A 21288-nucleotide genomic window follows, 5' to 3' on the forward strand; every position below is an offset into this window, starting at 1 on the left:
TACCTCCTCCCCGACAGCAGCAGCAGCACTACCTTGGCTCCCGCTCCCGCACTGCCAGCCCTCGGCCCTTGCAGCTGCTGTGGCTTTATCCAGATGGACGTCCAGAAGACATCTGGTCTAATTAGCATATTACCCTTTTATTAGTATAGATACCTAAGGCCTGTTAACATAAAAACTTTGAAACCTGTAAAGAATTTTTGTGAGTTTGAGTCAAACTGTCGACAATTGCTGGGAAGCAGAACCTCAATGGATTGAGATAATGCTTCAGAGAATGGCAGGTTTTCATCTATTTTTATACATTGAAATCAAAGGAGGGGACGTAGGTGGGTTACATGAAACCCATTGATGAGAGATTAGAGAGGCGGGAGAAAGCAAAGCGGGGGGGTGGGGGGGAGGAGGGAAACCCCTGGGATTGGATAAAAAGTAAAATGATAGACACATACTTAGGTGGGTGCAGTATAGTCAACAGTCAACAATTAACATGATAATAATAATGAAGGAACCCAAGGGGTCCGGAAAAAGGGAAGTTACAAGTTACCCAGACATTTCAAGGATATGTTATCATAGATGCAAAAAGACAGATAGGCTCAGTTAAGGTAAAGGTTGACCTTGTCAGTGAAGATACCAGCCTAGTACGTAACTACCCACCATAACTGCTTCTAGTTAAAGTTTAATTTCAGACCATCCTTTGTGGTTACTTTAGGTCTCTGAGTCTGCAAGACTGCCATGCAGGCCTCCCCTGAGCTTGTCAGGTTAGCATGTGGCCCCTTTCGTCCACAGGCCCTTCCATTTCTAACCTACCATTCTCCTATTTCTACTCAAGGGTTCCAAGCTCTTCTTTTCATATACCTTCCACACTTAGAAAATAAATCTATAAATATATTTACAATGAAGCTCTGAACCTTATTTACATAGATCTGTATATCCTTCAAAATGGAAATATAGCCATATATTATACAGATTGCTATACTTCCAAATCTTTTTTATCTTTATGACAGACTTGTGAATTTTGTATGATAGACCATCTCCTGTCCCCCAGATTGCCTAACCTGTCTGAAATCACACAGTATGTATGGTTAAACCAAGGCCAGACCCAATTCCTAATCTTGCCTTCTTTGCCCTGATTGAGGACGGTAATGAATGACACTCTTCCCCTTCCAATCCATGGCAGGCATTACTAAGCAACCACTGTCCTCCTTCTCAACTTTATTTAAAAGCCACTACCAATCAATATCAGATCGAAACCTGAGATTTGAAACCTATTGCCTTCATTGTACTGAGTTCCCTCTGCAAATTAGAAAGCCCCTGGTGAAAAGTAATCCGGGGTGAACATTGCTGCTTGCAAAGGAGAATGAGCAGTAGAGGAATACAAGGAAGGTGAGTGAGTAGGGCAGGAGATGGGGTAAATTTTGAATTTTACATTCTATAGTTGCCTGAAATTCAAAAGACCTGGGTTTCATTTTCTTCTGGTTGCTGCAGGAAGCAGGAATGAATCATTATCACCACCATGAAATATTCAACTGTTACATGCAAATGGTTGTTAATTACATTCCCTGCTCCCATTAAAGAGGTAAATGACTATTTCAACCTCTCCCTGGGTGACCAGTATGTACATATTCCGTCCTTAATTTCTCCATGAAAACATTTAAATGGTGCTCTTTACAATCAACCCAGCTTTAAAGGGGGCAGCTTTAGAGGTGATGTACTAACTCTGAAATAACATGTTACATAAACGCAAATGATCCTTAGTTAGGGGAAAACAAATATAGGTGCAGCTCTTAGAATCTTTCTTTCTTGGATGATTCATTCTTATTCTTAATTTAGCACAAATCTAAAATAATAATAAAACTGATAATATACCTGAAGAGATGAGTCAGCCAACACCAACAGACCATTTCCTCTGCATCTTTCCTATTTTCTCCCAATAAAGAGCTTTAAAAAGAGTGGCTTCTGAAATTAGCATTTAGCAGAAATAAAAACCTATTTATTATTTGCTGGGAAACTAGAACAGAGATAAAAATATGACTGTGTCCAGGGATTGGTGTGTTTCCCAGAATTCCAACCCAAACAAAGGTTGTTGAGATCATGTTGATACGGGGCAAGTGGGCAGGGGGGTCCTCTTCCCCACTGGGTGCTACTGGGGGTGGACTTTCTATGATATCCTCCCCCAAAAAAAGGATTTTCTGAGACTCACATGGGAGAATGATTGATTTTTTATTTCCATGAAATTAAATCCCTGTGTTTCCAAAGTCCCATTTCCCTAAGTCCAGTCATAGAAGAAGTGTAGCTGAGGTTTCAGTAAAGCTAGAAGCAAAGCCAGTGTCCAAAGTCTGCTTTCCATGTTGGAAAAGTTCCGTATCAGGCTAGTTACAGTCCATTAGTCTATGGTGTGTGGCGTCCACACAGCTGTGGACCACGTGAGCAAATAGAGGGAAGCAGGAGTGAAAGAGCCCCCCAAGCCAAGAGTCATATGAGTCCCAAGAGAGCCAAGAGCACAAGAGAGCGAGTTTTTTGTTCAGGGAATTGAGTATCCCAAATCTTCCCAGGCTTGCAGTGGCCATTCCCATTTTGGCCAACCATCTCTGTTCCCAGATGTGTCTGACAAGCAATATCTTCCCTATGTCATCCCAACTTTACTGGACATGTGTCTATCTTCCCTTTGTCCAGTCCCCTCCCCTCAAGGTTGTGTAGGGAACACGCTGATAATATCTGGCCTTCTCTTTGCTCCTTTCCTGTTATTATTAACCAGCTAATGACAATGATATCGATGTGAGTCCGAAAACACCCTCCTTTTGTGTTCTGAAAAAAAGTCACCCCATTCCAAAAAAAAACAAAACTTCTATAAACATTTCCCTGCACTGAGTATCATCTGTGCCTAACCTGAGTGGATGGGGCATTGGGTGGGTCTGTAACATGAGCTCACTGAGTCTTCGCCTATTGAATTGTAAATCAGATTGCAATCTCAGGCACCTGTGGGCAGGAGACATGGGTCATCCAAGTTGGAGTGACCCCCTTGGCTTTCATTATGACCTCCTTCCCCCAGATCTTCCTTGGAGGCCCATGTCTGGGACATCCTGGACATCAGAAGGCTTTGCATTCTGACTCTTCTGGCTAATCCCCAAGCTCAAGTCTCTCTAGCTTGGCCATAATAGCTGCCATTTATTAAGCACTATTATAGGCTTGGCACTGTCCTCAGAGCTTTATGGATGTCACCTCATGGTGCCCCGAGTATGAGGTAGGTGGCTGCGGTCATCTCCATTTTACAAATGAGAAAACCGAGACTGGGATAGAGGAAATGATTGCTCCCGAGTTCCCCAGCTAGGAAGTAAAAGCCAGAATTAAAAGCCAGATCTAGAGCCTTTGCACTAAATTCTATGTAACCTTGCCTTATGGCCGATGACATTTCATTCAGACACTCGAGGAAATGATAGAGATGGTGGGTTCTGCCTTGGTCCTTCAGCCACCCACGTTGCTGTGCTGAACCAAGAAAACATTTTTACTATCAGGATCTAAAACATCAAGGAGATGACTTTCTCACTATTGCCAACGATGGCTGAAAATGAAAATGTTACGGGCATTTGTGTTTTGGTGACTCGGCAGATGAAATCCTTTTCCACATTTGGGGAATTTTCTCCACCGAAGCTTCTGGTGAGGAAGTAGAGCCAAAAAATGTGACCCTTGCCCTCCCAGCCTGCTGTGATGGTTGGACATGGGACATGGCCACACCCATCTGCTCGGATAGTTCCACCCAGGACTTAAAACAGCAGGTAGAGACTCAGAGAAGTGGAGACTGTGCAGAATCTATGCTAAGGGCACATGTTAGAAAAAATAAATACCCCATTCCCAGGGGAAGCAGGGCCAGCTGTATCCAGTGTACTCGCAGCAGCCACACAGGCTGTGGCGTCCAGGTTGACGGCAGCAGGACTAGGGCCTCACCAGCCCAGTTCTGTGGAGAGGGTCTGTCTGCAAGGCCAGCCTTGCTCCTAGCTGCCCAGGTACCCAGTCTTTTAGGCCACGTGGGGCTTGCCTGAGGCTCTCAATCTGTTTCTGTTGCTCTGATAGACCAGGAAGCAGAAATCTAGGGTCACAAGTGTCTCTATTCTCCACAATCTCTTGACAATCACTGAAGGGGGCAGGGAAGAGGCAGGAGGGTCTAAGTTTATGATAAAATCCAGAATCGGGAATTTCTGCACCCATAGATAAGATTATCTGTCTAGGAGTAAAGGTCGGCTCTGATATAACTCATTTTTGTACGTCACCACTGCTGTTAAACTGACCGGGCCTGCTGCTGCCCCCAACAGTCAAGCTTCTTCCCAGCAGCATGGAGCTGGATCCCGGCAAAGACCATGCGGTTTGCAGAAATATGACGTAGCTTGGGGAGCAGGATAATGTGTCTCCAGATTAAAGAGAAAATATTGGACTACTACTAAATAAGGCAAGGAAATTTCCTGCATGAAGAAGCCTTTTGTGAAAGAAAACAGTCTACACAAATCATGTGAATAGAAACTGAAATAGTAAGCAGGGTGCGTGAGTCCCATGCTTTGTACTGTGTGACTCATGACGCTTTCAAACCTGCGTCCCCTGGGGAGTGGGTGTTAAACATGTGCATGCTACAAAATGATGCTGGAACGTTTTCTACCCACCACACTCACCCCTTAAAATTCCCAGGAGCTTATAGCTGTGTTTCTGGTAAGATGCCCTCACATACTTGTTTTATTCAACTATGATCCGTGCAATGTGTGCCCTGTGTTAAGCACTTTACAGGCCTAAGAAAGCAGATGAATCAGGCGGGTCCTTGTTCCTGAGAACTCTTGGGCTATTTCAGAAATGGCCTCCTGAACAGATACTCGCAATGCAATCTGACAAGAGCTGACAAAGAGAAATACAATGCATGACAGGAACACTGATGATGGTGGTGGAGCTGCCTGGGGAAACTGGGAAAGATAAGGTCTATTTAGGCAAATCTCAAAGGAAAAAAATATTATGAAGTTGACTCTTAATGTGTATAGTCATCAATGTTGTCATTTTATATGCTACAGGTGCCTACATCCACTTTCTCCATCCTAATCACACTGATTTCCTTCTGGGGATTTACCAGCATGCCATTGGGTTTAATGGAAGATGGTAATTCTAGGCGCCCACCTCCCAATACAGAAGCTCAAGTCACCAAAGCCTGCCTCTCAAAATAGCCAGGAAGCATACCTGTGGCCAATGCTCAGCCAGTGGACTTGCCTCTGGGACTTTGAGTCTGGAAGAAATAGTACTGCAGGGGGAGAAGGAAGAGTTGATGGTAGACCAACCAATAGACAAGCCAGGCTCCTATGGCCATGAAGCCGTTGCTGTGGTTCCTACTGCCCAACCTTTCTGAGTCCTGTTTGGTCCTTCCCCAAACCTGGTCCTCCAACCTGTCCTGTGCTCTGAGAACCTCCCACAGTTTCTCCCTAAGAAATCCAGCCCCATTAAATTCCCATTTACTTAAGGAGCAATAGTCTTTGCAACCAAGGGTCCCTTGCAGCTGAACCTCTCATGGTAGAGCATAGAGCCCACCAGAGCTCTCCACAATCCAGGTCACATCCTCCTTGCCAAAGACCGCCAACCATTTCTCCTACCACTGCTCCCTTCACATTCCTCTTACCTTTCATCTATCCCATCAGGTATCAACAGCTCAATTCCTCACTTGTAAATCAATAGCCTCAAAACCCAAGAAGTTATTTTACATGGGAATCGGGGCCATAACTAGGCACTGGTTAATGAGGAGACGTGCATACACCCTCCCAAGACTTTGAAAACCATGAAATGTAATGTTGCAGGGTTGCCCACATATAGATTACTGAGCTGGGGAAATGATGTTAGACCTCAAGTATCCTTGCTTTGGGTTTAAAGGTGATTACGCTGAAAGTGCTGCCAGGGCTTGAAGAATCAATTAAATTGAATGTATGGAATAGAGTATCCATCCCCACAGCTTGTTCTGAAAGGTGTTGGGGGCTTACTGTCCAGACGGAGTGGCCAGAGGAGCTTCTTGTTCAGTCTCTGTGCACAAAATGAATGCGCTAACGGCAGAGAGTTTTGCTGAGAATAATAAGCAGTTACTATGACTATCTATCAAGTGTTTCAAGAGGCGGGACCAGATCCATTTTGTGCATTGCCGAATCCCCAAAGCCTAACTAACACACTGGGGCAAGTGCTCAATATTTCTTTGAATTAACGAATGTCAGGCATAGGGCTAAAGACTTTATCTACATTATCTCACTTAGTCCCCTCAACACTGTGGCAGGCATTGTTCTCCACCTGCAGCAGATATGACAATGGAGGATCTGAGAGGTGAAGCAACTAGGAAGTAATGAGAGTTAGGACTTGAATCCAGGCTCAAGTGACTCTAAGGCTTATATTGTTAAGCACCATGCTGTGCTGCCGTGCCTTGCCCTGCCCAGGCAGCAGCACTAAGGGGCCCAGTGTCCAGGGGAGGAGGCAGATATGGACAGAACTATTACTGCAGGTGGTTGAGCAACACAGGGTTAAAGAATGAGACACAGGCGATGCTCTGCTCTCATGCCCACTGCCAGTAGCTTAGTTGACAAGTGTCGCATGACTGTCTACTGCCACCCCCTGGGCCTCATTGATTTCCATCTTTAGGTTCCTTCACTGACTCTACATTCATCGTACTGCTAGAAATGGGATATTCCTATGTCACAATTAGGTCATTCCTTCTCCTACCTAAAACTTGTCCCTGGTTTTGCCATTGCCCTCAGGATAAAGCCGAAAGCCTTGCTACTCAAAGTGTGGTCCATGGACCAGCAGCATTGTTATCAACTAGGAGCTTGTTAGGAATGCAGAATCTCAGGTTCCACACTAGCCCTCTTTGAATCAAAATCTGCATCTTTAACAAGATAGCCAAGTGACTCATAAGCAGATTAAGGTTTGAGAAACATGGACCTGAAGTGTTTAATGAATCCCTCAAGGTCACACCTCACACTAAGGCCACTCTGAACATCTCCCTGTTCCTTCATGTGCCAACTCTGTCCAGCCTGCAGTGCTTCACCTGTGTTGTTTCTGTCCTTCTAAGCTACCCTCCTTTTCCCTCGGCAGCGTCTTCCTCACTCCTTCAGCCTTAGTTTTTAAAGATCAGTCTTATCCAGAAGCCATGCTGCCCATCACCCCTGTTCCAACCCCAGCAATGTCAGACACCCCTGCTATGCATGCTCATAGCCCAATGCTGGCCCCATCTGCAGCTGAGGGTTAAATATTCTCTTTCTCTCTCTCTCTCTCTCTCTCTCTCTCTCTCTCTCTCTCTCTCTCTCTCTCTCTCTCTCTCCAGCAAAACAAGGAAGGGATCTGGTCTGTCTTTATTCTCATCATATTCCTGGTGCCAAGAGCAATGCCTGGCATAAAGTACTACTTAAAAAATCACTCTATTATAAAACAATGTTCACCCTGGCCAGGTAGCTCAGTTGGTTAGAGCATCGTCCCAATACACCAAGGTTGCAGATTCAATCCTCAGTCAGGGCACATACAAGAATCAACCAAAGAATGCATAAATAACTGGAACAACAAATTGATGTTTCTCTCTCTCCCTTCCTCTCGCTCTAAAGTCAATAAACTGAAAAACAAAAATAATGTTCAACTCCCCAGTTGTACCGTCATCGAGCCCACATTTCTCCTTTAATTCCCCTAAATTGAAAAAAAGAAGCATGAAACCTATTTAAATGGCATTTCTCTCCCTATTGTCTTTTGTGAGGAATCAGTAAAAGAGGTGACTGATAGCTCTGGCCAACACACACACACTCACGCATGCTCACACAAAATCACAGCAATTATTCATTCAGATAAAGGGAGAAGGGATTTATACACTCGAGTCAAAAGGGCGAGGTGAAGGAGCATCAGAAAAGAAAATCAAGTCCCTGCAACATGTGCTGAGTCATGAAGATACTGCAGGAAGACCCACGAAGCTTTAAGAAGTAGGGATAGAAAGGTAAGGAAATATTTAACAGACAGGCTACAAAAAAAGAAGTGCTGGGGTTGATCCAGTGCCATCTGTCTCTAATTTTCTTAAGAGCTCAGTGGAACTCTGGGGAATAAGTGAAAAATTAAAGGGTTTTTTTTTAAACTTGTGACAAAATACAGCCAAGGAGAGGTTACATTAACATGGAAGATTCTTCACACCCATGGTGACAACTTAAATCATGTCTTCTTCCCAATTCCAATAAGGCTGTCTTTATCCCATTTTGCAGAAATCTATGCATGAATTAACATAAAGTTACTGACACATTCATATAACAGAAAATAAAGTTAAATTGGATTGTCATCAAATCCCCTAGAAAGAGAGAAGAAAAACTAACTAATTTTAAAACTCACAAAGATTTTACTTTCAGCAGCTTCCAAGACGCCAGCCCAGCTTTCAGGCTCCAGGTTTGATACTGTCTCCCCCGAGCTCTGGGAGGGATGATCAGCACGTGGCTGGCATACATCAAGTCCCTCTTCCTTGCGTCCATAGCAGGTAGCACCGTGTGCTTGTCACCCTTACCAGGATGTGGCTTCCCAAAGCTCATCCACATCATGTTCCCGGCAGCCACCATTCACTGATCAGGACCGGCATCCAAAATGAACCTTCTCTGCCTTGGCTCATTTAGAGCACGATGCCCCTCTTAAACACACAGCTGGTTTTCTCCTTCCTTCCCATGTAGCTGCACATTTCGCTCCACTCCCCTGATCTACCAGCCAAAGATTTTTATTTGAGTCAAAGAACCCTTTCCATGCACATCTTGAACAGAGAGGTCTCCTCTGATTCAAGTCAAATGTTAACCCAGCCCAGCCGGTGTAGCTCGGGAGGTCATGGTTTGATTCCTGTCAGGGCACATGCCCGAGCTATGGGCTTGATCCCCAGTAGGCGGTGTGCAGGAAGCAGCCAGTCAATGATTCTCTCTCATCATTGATGTTTCTATCTCTCTCTCCCTCTCCCTTCCTCTCTGAAATCAATAAAAATATATTTTTTAAAAATAAGTTAGTCCATTTAATGCCTTTCTTTTTATTGTGCTTTTTAAAAGCATTCTAAATTACATCACTATTTCATTCTCAGAAAATCCCTGTGAGTTACATTGTTAACCAAGTAGTGTTATCTCCAAGAGAACTAAGATCCAGAGAGTGAAAATGAATCACAGAAAATCACCCATTGAGTTAGAGGAAAAACTGGGTTGGACATCCAGGTTGCCTAGCTGCCACTCCACACACTTCACACACTCACCGCACTGCCCTCTATTCATCTACATCTCTTAGGAGCAGGCTTCCTCCCCTCAGCTTCCTCCCCTCAGCTTCCTCTTCTCCACTTGAGCTCTATACACATACACATATACACAAACACATGCAGTCAGAGATTCATACACGCACACAGACAAACCTGTACACAAAAGAAGGTAACTATACCCACATACACACAGAGATACATACCTGCCCAGAGAGAGACACACAGACAGACACAGCGATACAGAGGCATACACTCAGAAAGACACACAGAAAAAGACAGACACACAAAGAGATGCACACACCGACACGGACACATACACACACACAAAGAGACACACACACGGCTACATACCCACACGTAGAGACACACGCATACAGAGACACATACACGCACACTTTCTAACAACTCTCATTTCATCAGCCCCAGGTGCAAAAATCCCATTTTCCTGGGACTTTACCAATATGAGTCATGGAGAACATCCCAGCCCCTGGCTTTCTTCCTCAAAGAACAGGCCTCCCTCTGTGAGCTCAGTGATAAGAGCACGTTAGATGGGAGATTACGGCTCTTAGCGGAACTGGCATGTGGCGATCTGTACAGCTCTCATCCACTTATTAATCAATCATTCATAACCTCGTTTGTGTTGAGATATTCTCAGAGGTTGTTATGCTTATTATGCTTAATCAGGGATGCACTGTAGCTGTCACATTGGGTTCTGGTGACCCCATCGGGGCCAAATCCCTATTTTAACTGTCATATTTGCTTTAAGAACATGCTATTTGTGCCATCATCTCATTTCCCAAGAACAGAAGCATTTGCTCTTGGTACTAAAAATGGTAATGGATCTCTGTAGAGGGGTAAGAGGAGAGAAGGACCAAATATAAGAGTGAAAAAGTGTAAAAGTAATACAGAGCTCAAATCGTGGTCTTTTTTAGGGTCTTAGGCTATGGAAATAATGCCAGCCGTCTTCGCCTTCTTCCTTCAACACTTCCTAATTAGGCCAGACTCTCCTTATGGGAAGTTTGTGCAGATCCTGTTGCTCACCTACCTAAATCCATTCTCTCTTGAGGCTGCTCTGTGGTTGCACAATTCCAGGGTGAAGAGTCTTTGCCTCTCTCCACGAGACCTTATGCTCAAGGAAAGTCATCCTATCCGTAGGCTCAGCTGAGTACAGTTCATTACGTTCTTTTTGCCAATGACTGTTTTGGGAAAGGGCATATGAACCAATTCTGGTCATGAGCTTTGGGGAGAAGCCCGTTGGTAAAGCTTCTGGGAAATGTTCTCTTCTTCTCCTTCTGGACATTGATGTGCGAGATGATGATTCATAGAGCAGCTGCCGCCCTCTTCACAGCCGTGAGAGGAAGTAGCTCACGGGCTGAGCATGGCTGAAAAGTATTTGACACTCCAAAAAATACCACAAACAGCAGAGGTTTATTTTCTCACAGTTTTAAAGACTGGAAGTCCAAGGTGAAGGTGTCGGCACGGCTGGTTTCTTCTGAGGCCTCTCTCCTTGGCTTGTAGATGGCCACCTTCTTGCTGTGTCCTCACATGGCCTTTTCTCTCCGCACATCCAAGCATGGTGTTTCTCTGTGTATCCAAATTTCCTCTTCTTATACGGTCACAGATCAGATTGGATTAGGGCCCACCTCAATGGCCTCATTTTATCTTACTCACCCCTATAACTGCCCAATCACCAAACAGTCACATTCGAAGTTACTGAGGGCTAGGCCTTCAACATATGAATTGGGGGTGAATGCATTTCAGACCATAATAGATGGCTTCCTTACTGCCGAAATCACGCTTAAAAAGAAAATGAGAGAAAAATGAAACACTCTGACTAAGCAAGTGCTGGAATAGCTCGAGAATTAAAGAGAGAACGATATGACAGCGCAACTCCAAGAATGTCAGTGACTAGAAATGGGGCTTCAGTGACACCCAAACATATGTTCGCTTCTCTCTTTCACTCTGATTCTCTCTGGGATTTGCCTTCATTCTCTCAAGAGCCACCACACTGAGCATTATCTTGTCACTCTCACACTGAAATACATCAATCTCCCAGGGACTTACGGGAATGCGGAGGGCAATAAAGCTAGGACTGGCACAGTTCCACACACCTGCTCAGGGAGACCAGCAAGACGCTAGGTGTTATACATGCAAGGAGTAATCGAGGCTTCTTAGCTTCCCGGAGCTGCCTGCCATATGCCTACCCACCTTTTGTCCCAGCCAAAGACACACTCCACTTGACGCTACCAAGAGGAAAATGAACCATGAACTAATCTGGTCAGAGCAAGGACATATGGCAGCCTTCCTGGAACTCATGGGAGAAAAGTTGTTGAAAAGTGCTGAAACTGAGGCTCCTGCTATTAATGAGCCTAAAATCTCATACCACATATGGACTTTCAAATAACTCTTTCCCTTAAAAACAAAAAACATAGAGCAACCTAAAAACTGAAATGTAAATAAATTATCACATGTCCAGAAAAAAAATAGTATGCAATCATTTAAAAAGAATGCAGCATCTTTCTAAGTACCCTATAAAGATAAAAGCACGGTGCATAACATATATATAGCATGATACTGTGGGAAGAGGGGGGATGAATATCTATCTATATCTTTTTAAATGTATGCATCATCTTGAAAAGAAATGCCCAATAAACTGGTACCAGTAGATGCTTCGGTATAGGGAAACGGGAAGAGTGGGGCAAGGAATGAGAAGGGAGATCAATATGCAGTAAGCAGTCTCCCCTGATGCGAGGTTTCACTTTCCACAATTTTGGTTGGCTTTGGTCACCCACCGTCCGAATGTATTACATGGAAAAGTCCAGAAATAAACAATTCATAGGTTTTAAATTATATGCCATTCTGAGTAGCGTGATGAAATCTTGCGCCTTCTGCTCTCTCCCACCCAGGACATGAATCATCCTTTCGTCCAGCATATACACACTGTATACTCTCCCCCTCATTAGTCACTTGGTAGCCACTTAGTAGCTGATCTGAGTTATCAGATCAACTGTCACAGAATCACAGTGCTTGTGTTCAAGCAGCCCTTCCTATAGCTTCACGCTGTGTCACATGCCTAGATCATTCATATCACTTCATCTCATCACGTAGGCATTGTTTCTTCTCACATCAACAAGGGTGAGTATCGCACAATAAGGTACTCTGAGAGGGAGAGAGAAACCACCTTCACATAACTTTTATTACAGTACATTGTATAGTTGTTCTATTTTATTAGTAGTTATTGTTGCTCATCTCTTACTGTGCCTAATTTATAAATTAAACTTTATCATAGGTATGTGTGCACAGAAGAAAAAAAACATAGTACATATAGGTTTTGGTGCTATCCCTGGTTTAAGGCATTCACTGGGGGTCCATGGATAAGCGGGGGGAGGGGAGACCACCATACGATTTTAACAGTATGTTAAACTCTGCAGAAGAAAATATTAATAAACTTAAAGGCATAGAAACTATCCAAAATGAAACACAAAAATGAGACTAGAAAAACAAGTGAACAGAGCACCAGGGATCTGTGAGGCAACTTTAAGCAGCCTCGCGTGTGTATAATTTAGTCCCAGAAGTAAGGGGAGAAGGAAAAGGTACTTAAAGAAAAGAACAACCAAAACATTCCCAAATTTGATGAAAATAAACTCATAGATCCAAAAGTTCAATGAACCCCAAACAAGAACATCAGGGCACATGATAATCAAATTATCTAAAATCAGCCCTGGCCAGTGTCTCAGTTGGTTAGAGCATCCTCCCGATACACCAAGGTTGTGGGTTCAATCCCCAGTCAGAGCACATACAAGAATCTACCAATGAATGCATAAATAAGTGGAACAACAAGTCAGTGTTTCTCTCTCTCTCTCTAAGTCAAAAAAAAATTTTAATTGTCTAAAATCCATGATAAGGAGAAAACCTTAAAAGAAATCAGAGAAAAAAGATACATTAAATACAAAGAAAGAAAAAATAAGAATGACAGCAGGCAGAAAGCCAGAAGAGAGACCTCTTTCAAGCACCAAAAAACAAAAGTCTACTTAGAATGCAATATCCAGTGAAGATTCTTTTGAAAACAAAGCCAAAATAAATCCCTTTTTAGATGTAATAAAAGCTAAAGGAATCCATCCTTAGCAGTCACACACTATAAGAAATGCAAAAGGGAGTCCAACGGGCAGAAGAAAAATAGTACCTTATGCAATATGTAGGTAAATATATAGAATTTTGTTCTTATTTTTAAATCACTTAAAAATATTTAAAAAATAAAAACAATGTATCAGGATGCATTTTACTATAAAAGTATTATATGAATTCCTATATGATTGCAATACAGAAACACTTGAATGATCAATCAATTGAAAAGGCATGCTAAAAAGCAACTGGATTCAGTTACAGTTTTCAATGGATGTTTTTAAACTTTAATCATAATATTATCTACATATGTTTAAAAATAGGCATGCAGTATGTATAAATACACATGTGTAAATGCATTTGTGAATATTTGTTCTTGGTGAACCTACAGATTTGTGCACTTCTTGCGACAACCTATTGCTCCAGGGCAGTGGTTCTCAAGCTTCTGGCCCTTTAAATACAGTTCCTCATGTTGTGACCCAACCATAAAATTATTTTCGTTGCTACTTCATAACTGTAATGTTGCTACTGTTATGAATCGTACTGTAAATATCTGATGTGCAGGATGGTCTTAGATGACCCCTGTGAAAGGGTCGTTCGACCGCCAAAGGGTTTGCAACCCACAGGTTGAGAACCGCTGCTCCAGGGTGTTCTACTAGCCACAGATAGGGAATTGGGACCAATTTTCTTCTGTAAATCAGACAAGAATTCTATGGCAGTATAAACATTGACACTTCTGTCTCATTAGCACCTTGATAATGGACCACTTTTTATATTTGGGTGGTCTTTATCATCACATCTGCTATACCATAAAGCAGAGCCTTCCACAGCACAGGCATCCAATAAGTAGTTGTCCAATGAATGCATGGCCTCTCTGATAGCATCAATACATGGCAGCTATTTTCTGAGGGCTACTGAAAAAACATAAGTCCTGAGTCACAAGTGTCAGGACCCATATCTAACTTGACTTTCTCTTCTCAATTATCTCTGTCTTTCCCACTACCTATCTTCAAGCTCTTCATGACATACATAACTCCAACAATTCCAGCCACACTCTCTGAGGCTACATGCCATTGGCAGAGCCCACCACAGTAAATTAATCTTCAGAGATGGGCTCAAGAGGATACATTTAAATCACACAAAAAACAGGTCAGGGCTGCAGTGATCAGTGAAGCAGACCTCAGTGTGTTGTGCATAATTAAAATGACTGTAGGACTGACCTGTATAAATCAGCTGGAAAAAACATTTCTTTCTGTAGAAGCATACGAGTGAAACATGAGCAGATTGTTGTACCTAGGTGCAAACTTGACCTTGAAATAAGACAAGATGAAATACTGCCATTTGTGACAACCTGGATGGACCTTGAGAATATTATGCTAAGTGAAATAAGTCAGTCAGAAAAAACTAAGAACCATCTGATTTCACTCATATGTGGGATATATGAGTGTGAAATTTATAGACGGAGACAACAGTGGCAGCTATCAGAGGAAACAGGGTGGAGACTGGGACAGGGGTGGTAAAGGCTGCCAAATATTTGGTGACAAAAGATTATTTGACTTTGGGTGACACATACATAATGCAATATGCAGATCATGTTTCATAAAAATGTACCCTTAAAACCTAAATGATCCTATTAACCAATGTCACCCCAATAAATTTAATTTTAAAAAAAGAAAGAAAGAAAGAACTTGACATTTCCATACCCTGGTCCTGAAGTCTGTACCTGCCTCACCTGTTGCCTTTGGCTTTGACAATTTCAAGATGTGAGAAATACTGCCATCATAAACCACTCAAAAGGGTCAAAGATTTGTGGCCTGGTCTGATCTCACAGTGTCAGACTTCCTTAAAACCTGAAAGGGATTGAGCCTTAGCCAGTTTGGCTCAGTGGATAGAGCATTGGCCTGCGGAATGAAGGGGCCCGGGTTCTATTCCAGTCAAGGGCGCATGCCCCAGTTTCGTGCTTGATCCCCAGTAGGGAGCGTGCAGGAAGCAGCCGATCAATGATTCTCTCTCAATATTTCAATTTCTCTCTCCCTCTCCCTTCCTCTCTGAAATCAATACAAATATATTTTTAAAAACCTGAAGGGGGTTGCAAAAGAAGACCTTTCCTCTGAGAAGTTCCCAGTGCTTACAACAATTTAGAACACACCTGCAATACACAATGGATTCCCACCCAAGCTTTATCTCGTTCGCTCCTATTTTACTTACTGCCTCTCGGTTTTCCTCAGCAGTGGCCCTCTCGTCCCTACCACCTGGCTGGAACTGAAGAAATTCTCATACCATTTGCTCCGTCAGCTTCATGGGAAGGAGGGACGGTTATCCACACCCTGCCTACAACCTGGGCTCAGGCAGAGTGGGAGAGTCAGCGAGCCTCGCTTTCTTAATTTCATATTTGATTGAACAATATTAAAAGAACTGTTAAAGTTATGGAACTCCATGCTCGCATTAGGTTTAGGATGGGGTGGCTAAGGCTATATATAAAAAGAGTTATTTTATTCTTCTTCTCCAGTAATAACATTTAGCACTCAGATATTGCTTTTCATCTCCATCTCTCTTTATAAACATTAACTGTACAATTTCACTACATTAACTGCAAAGAGAGAGTCGGAAGTGGCCCTATAAATTTGTAGTCAGCTTGGTAGCATTTATTGTCTCTCAAAATGATATACTACACCCAAGAGCCTATGCTTTACCCTGGTTTAAGGTAGGAAGGTTAGAAAAAAGGGACGGGGGGAAAATGTCATGTTTTAAAATAACAGGGATCTCAGAAGCCTACCCAAGACTCCAGGGGTATAGCCTCTGGACTTAGAATGTGGAATTAGAATAGTTAGTGAGCTGAATGATATTACTAAATTTTGAATAATAGTGTTATGCTTAGCATATGACAATTTTTCTCCCTTTTCATTGAATTTATTGGAGTGACACTGGTTAACAAAATTCTATAGATTTCAGTGCACAATTTTACAACACATCATCTGTACACTGTATTGTGTCTTCACCACCCCCAGTCCAGTCTCCATCCAACAGCATTTATCCCCCCATACCTTCCTCTACCTCCCCCCACCGACAATTTCAATTTTTTAAAAAATGTTTCCAAACCCCTTCTGGCAGAGAAAAGTGCCCCCAGATTTAAATTAAAAAATTATTTTACTATAGTGAGAATATGGATTTAACATAAACAAAAGGCATACTATTGTTGTTGTCATTATTGGTAAATCTTTTATACCTCACCTCTCCCTTGAATCATGTTTTAGGGAAAGTCCCTCCAAATAATAACAATAGCTACCACTTGTTGAATTTATACATGTGTGAGGCACCATGCTAGGTAGTTCAAATACACTGATTTGATTCAGTTGCCCACCTGCAAAATGAAGGCATTTGTCTAGTTCAGAGAACTACAGCCCTGGGCTAAATCCAGATGCTATTTCTGTAAATGAGACTCTCTTGGAACAGAGCCATGTCCATTCATTTACAAATTGCCTGTGACCGCTTTCCCACCACCAGGGCAGAGTTGAATACTTACCACAAAAGCCCTGGGGCCTGCTTAAAATATTTACTATCTGTTGTTTTTTTACAGAAAAAATATGCCATCCTCTGAACTAGAACATAGCATCAAAGAATCTTCAAATTCTAACATTCTATTCCTCTGACTCTGTGATGAGAATGCTTTCTCCACTATATCATTAGTAGCATCAAACAGCAAAAACAGCATATTGGCCTGAATTGTTATGTAGGCTTCTCTACCGGTGTCAGTTCTTCAGGAAAATATTCTTTGTGTTTCTAATTCTGTGACTCACTTATTAGTCCCTTGTTGAGAGCTAACTTCAATTAACCCCATGTTGATAACTGTCGATAACATCCACTTCAACTATTTTTTTCTTTCTTTATTAAGGTATTACATATGTGTCCTTATTCCCCCCCGATTGCCCCCCCCACACACACACACACATACCGCTCATGCCCTCACCCCCATGGTGTCTGTGTCCATTGGTTAGGCTTATATGCATGCATACAAGTCCTTTAGTTGATCTCTCCCCCTAACCCCCACCCTCCCCTACCTTCTCTCTGAGGTTTGAGCATCTGATTAATGCTTCTCTGTCTCTGGATCTGTTTTTGTTCATCAGTTTATGTTGTTCATTATATTCCACAAATGAGTGAGATCATATGATATTTATCTTTCTCTGACTGACTTATTTTGCTTAGCATAATGCTCTCCAGGTCCATCCATGCTGTTGCAAATGGTAGGAGTTCCTTCCTTTTTATAGCAGTGTAGTATTCCATTGTGTAGATGTACCACAGGTTTTTAATACACTCATCTGCTGTTGGGCACTTAGGCTGTTTCCAAATCTTAGCTATTGTAAATTGTGCTGCTATGAACATAGGGGTGCATATATCCTTTCTGATTGGTGTTTCTGGTTTCTTGGGATATAGTCCTAAAATGGGATTACTGGGTCAAATGGGAGTTCCATTTTTAATTTTTTGAGGAAATGCCATACTGTCTTCCATAGTGGCTGCACCAATCTGCATTCCCACCAGCAGGGCATGAGGGTTCCTTTTTCTCCACATCCTCACCAGCACTTTGTTGATTTGTTGATGATAGCCATTCTGACAGGTGTGAGATGGTATCTCATTGTTGTTTTGATTTGCATCTCTTGGATGATTAGTGACTTTGAGCATGTTTTCATATGTCTCTTGGCCTTCCTTATGTCCTCTTTCGAAAAGTATCTATTTAGGTCCGTTGCCCATTTTTTGATTGGGTTGTTTATCTTTCTTTTGTTAAGTTGTATGAGTTCCCTGTAAATGTTGGAAATTAAACCCTTATTGGAGATAACATTGGCAAATATGTTCTCCCATGCAGTGGGCTTTCTTATTGTTTTGTTGATGGTTTCTTTTGCTGTGCAGAAGCTTTTTATTTTGATGTAATCCCATTGGTTTATTTTCTCTTTAGTTTTCATTGCCCTAGGAGCTGTATCGATGAAGATATTGCCACTTCAACTATTAATAAAAATATTACACTGAGCGAAATAAACCAGTTAGAGAAAAATAAGTATCACATGATCTCACTCATGTTGAATCTAATGAACAAAATAAACTGATGAACAAAATAGAGCCAGAGACCTAGAAGCATGGAACAGACCGACAAATTTCAGAGGGAAGTTGAAGGTGTGGGGGAGAGATTAACCAGGGAATTTATATGCATATATGTGTAGCCCAAGGACACAGACAATAGTGTGATGAAGGCCTGGGAGGGGCAGGTGCAGGATGGAGAGGGTCAATGGCGAAAAAAAACACGAAAGGGACATCTGTAATATTTTCAACAATCAAGATAAATTTTTTAAAATTAAGTATAATTATGGGACTCTAGTAAATTACACCAATAAAGAAAAGAAGATCAAATTCCATCACTTCTTTCCTCACTCTCTCAAGTCATTGCTTCTTCTCCATCCATTTCCCTGCCATCATCCTTGTCTGTTGCCACGTCACATTATTGCCTGAGTATCATCCTGCCCAATCCTAGGCACAAAGTAAGAGTCTACACACTTGAAATCCAAGACTCACCTTTTGAAAGGATAAGAGCAAGGGATACGACTTTTTCTTAAGTGTTTTCACTTATTTCCAAGCTCACAGAGATTGCACCAGCCCATGGTCCTCACATGGGCCTTGAGGGATGTGGCAATGGGAGAAAGAGCACAGTTTCTGGGCCTTTGGTTATGCAGGGGAAACTCAGAGCCACAATAAAGTGAAAGGAATTCTTTTCAGTGTTGGAGGAGTGGAGAGGACAGGGAGAGGGAGAGGGGGCTGGAACCGCTGTGGGCACACGTTGCCCAGGAATATTCTTAAGGAACAGGGATGTTCAATATTCACACATAAATCATACGTGGTACTGCAGTATTCAATTGTCCCACCTCCCCAGTGTTTCAGGAACATTAGCTTGACCTCACTAAACCACTAAGTCACTGTTCCTTCCTTAAAGAAAAATAAGGGAAAAGACTGGAAGAGCAAGAAACAGCTTTCTTAATTCTTTCAAAATAGTATGACTCCCTGTTTTATTGGTGGGAAGAAATGCAGGAGGATACGGGTAGGGTCGCTGTTAGAGCACCCTGGCCGCCAGGTAGCAATCTTATAAAGTCTATGCCATTGTTTTCTCATTCCTATATAGGAAGTTGCTGTCTATTTTAAAAAGTGCAGAAGTGTGTTCCTGGAACTTTCCAGAACCTGACCAGCCAGTGCCCAGCGCTCTCTTCTGTCACCTATCTCCCTGAGTGGCCCGGAGAGCAAGGAGCTCGGCCAGCAGACATCAGAGTTAAACTCCAGTGGCTGACCGTCTCAGCCCCCTTTTCTACACGCCCTCCCTCCTGAGCTGATTCAACCTCGGGATGCATGCAGAGCTCGAGTCTTTTGAACTTATTTACAAGTTTTATCATTATACTTGCCCACATTATGCAAGCAGTTTGCAATCTCCCCTAATTCTCTGACTTTAATTATATAATTGAACAAGCCCAAAACTCATTTTTCCCAGGAAACATTAAACATTACCATCTTAATGAAATTTGTAATGAAATGGTCCACTCTGCATGCAAATGACCGGTAGTGGCTGGGCCACTAGCTTATCGCTGGGCAAGGCAACAAGACAGATGCTCCTTCTTTTGTCAGTCGGGGGGGAATGGCAGGCTCGCCCACACTTTCGGCCGGAATGATAATTCCACAAGACGAGAAGACGGGCCTCTGTGAGACATATGGATATAATTAAGATTGGGTGACAAGACTTTAAATGAAGTAGGAACTGATCTTAACCTATACAAATCAAAACTTATTTTCAAAGCTGAAAGGACTCTAACTTTTCTTGCCAATTAAAAAAAAAAAGTTAGCAACTGTCTTCCCTTCTCCAGAGACTAGAGGTCTGAGGGATTGACAGTTCTCTTCTCGACTTGCTTCCCAGGACTGAATGAAGGAAATGGGCAACATGTAAGAAACGTGGGGTCTTCCGAAATTTTCTGCATAATGAGTGAATGACTCTTCAAGTATCCGTGCCTTCCCAGCTGCATTTTTCAAATACCCTTGTTGCATAAAACTCAGATCGTTTATGCACTACAGACTGCCCTCATGCCAACGTCCCTGCCTGCCAAGACAAGGAAGGCAACCTGTTCACACTTTTGTCCAAACAGCATGGACAACCATGTCCTGTGCCAACTAGACACCAAATTAAAGTACTTAATGATGGCCACTGTTTATATAACAAATTCCCAGTTCCCAGGCCTTGTCAAATCTTTTCACTGCCAGAAACATGTCAAGATGCCCAAAGGCTCCCCACAGAGCCTTACCCTGAACATGTATAGTCGTTAGAGAAGAGAATGCAATGGCTACACCTACCACAGTACCCAGCTGAATAAATGTTATTTCCCTGCCTCCTAAGCACCTCCATTTTCCCACAGAAAGACTTAATAGCAAGGGAAATTTTTGTCTGTAAAATTTTTAACAATTTTTAAATTATTGGAGTATCGTTCACATATCATATAATTTACCCATTCAAAGTGCACAACTCAATGATTTACAACATATTACATTGAACTTATTTACAAGTTTTATCATTATACTTGCCCACATTATGCAAGTTTGCAATCTCCCCTAATTCTCTGACTTTAATTATACAATTGAACAAGCCCAAAACTCATTTTTTTAAATTTTTTAATTGTGGCAAAATATATATCATAAAATTTGCCATTTTTAAGTGTACAGTTCAGTGGCATTGATTACATTCAAAATATTGTCCAACCATCACCACTGTCTATTTTCAAAACTATTTCATCTCTCCAGACAGAAACTCTATAATCATTAAGTGAAAACTCTTCATTTCTCCTCGCAGAGCCCCTAGAAGCCTCTGTTCTACTTTCTATCTCTATGAACGTGCTTATTTCCAATGTCTCGGA

The 21288-nt window shown here is 42.3% G+C and overlaps 1 pseudogene; it reads right to left on the minus strand.

Moving 5' to 3' along the window:
- Window positions 1-21288, minus strand: part of LOC102435014 — a 92363-nt pseudogene that overhangs the window by 32354 nt on the left and 38721 nt on the right.

The sequence above is a fragment of the Myotis lucifugus genome, unplaced genomic scaffold (assembly GCF_000147115.1).
Source record: "Myotis lucifugus unplaced genomic scaffold, Myoluc2.0 scaffold_56, whole genome shotgun sequence".
NCBI lineage: Eukaryota > Metazoa > Chordata > Mammalia > Chiroptera > Vespertilionidae > Myotis > Myotis lucifugus.